At 40.6% G+C, this 1,457-nt stretch overlaps 1 pseudogene; it reads right to left on the reverse strand.

The window, feature by feature from the left end:
- Positions 1-408: 408 nt before the first annotated feature.
- On the reverse strand, positions 409-1,139 carry LOC134807215 (coiled-coil domain-containing protein 25-like; annotated as a pseudogene).
- Positions 1,140-1,457: the final 318 nt, after the last annotated feature.

Below are 1,457 nucleotides of genomic sequence, written 5' to 3' on the forward strand. Positions count from 1 at the left end.
AATCTCTTTTTCAAAACCCATACGCCCTTTTTTCTAATCGGGAAATCAGGGACAGGGAAACATTCGCATAATTACCCACCAACATGTTCTTCTTAACAGAAGTGAAGATTATTTTAAGAATATGAAAAGTGTTTCAAGACATCTGTTTTCAGGGATAGATCACAGCAACAGAAGTACTTTTCAGAGTGGTTCATTTTAAAGTCAATCTCAAGAACAAGGGCAGCCAGCTTTCACAAAGTACCAAGACATGTTCTGGCAAAAACATTTTTGCTTTAAGTTATATGCTGTCAAGTTCAACTATTTTATACATATCTGATCCTTTTCTGTCAGCAAAAAAGGTACAATTTTTTTTAAACTCCAAAATCAATAATTTCTGGGTAGGATGAAGGTAGAATTTTGGTTGTATTTTATACTTCAGAATACAGATGAAACCAAAAGGTCTGCAATTGTCTCTACATTCACATCTTTCAAAGGTCCTTTTCTCCTTTTACATGGATTCAGTTGAATCATTGCCATCCTGATTTGAAGACATATTTTCAACTTTCATTAGTGGTAAATAGCTCCTAAGTTCATCCATTTCCCTCTTCTTCATTTCTTCTTTTTCTCTCCTTTTCATTTCCTGAATTTGGGCTGTTTTCTCATTCCTCTCTTCACGATCTCTGCATTCTTTCTCTGCTGCTAGGTCTGGGAACCGCTCCACTTTGGTCTTTTCTAATCGGTTCAGGATCTCATTTACTTTTTTCTCCCATGTCACAATTTTTACATCCTTCTGCCTGTGAAAACCTATGTGCCCCACATCCATGTCAGCTGTTTTCTTCAGGTTAGACTGCGGCGTATATACCACATTAACGTTCATCTTGCAGCCTTGAATGCTACTGGCTTTCACAAGGTGGGCACAGTCCATCAGCACTTCCTTTGGAATGTCTTCTATGTTGTCTCCCAGATATTTTCAGGCCAGCCGTGCTTGATCAGATCTTCATTTTCATATTTATCCTTTCCCATGTAAATAGTGTACTGGGATGAATTAATGCTGCTGCTGGTGAAGTAGAACACCATGGTCCCGGCGGCGGTGCAGTGACTCTACCGCCCAGCAGCAGCGCTCAATTCACCCATATCTGGGATTTTAACCTACATCTATTTGCCACTAAAGTACATGCTCTTAATACGCACAGAGGAACGCCCTCCTTCTCTCTTCTTCCCTCCTTTCCCCTCTCTGTCTCTTTTTCTCCTCGAAGCAGTCCAGCAAAGTGGTTAAATGCACTAATTCTGAAGTCAACCTGCTTGACTAGGAAGGATTGGCCCATAGGGGTACGTAAAGGTTAGAATGGCAGCGGGAAATTGATTCACATGAAAAATAAATTACCTACCACACCTACCAAAGTCTGGCTCTATGACTTACCAGCTATGTGACCATGGGAAGGTTACTTAATTCCTCTGTGGCACAGGTCCACCTGTAA

Source organism: Pan troglodytes, chromosome 1 (assembly GCF_028858775.2).
Source record: "Pan troglodytes isolate AG18354 chromosome 1, NHGRI_mPanTro3-v2.0_pri, whole genome shotgun sequence".
NCBI lineage: Eukaryota > Metazoa > Chordata > Mammalia > Primates > Hominidae > Pan > Pan troglodytes.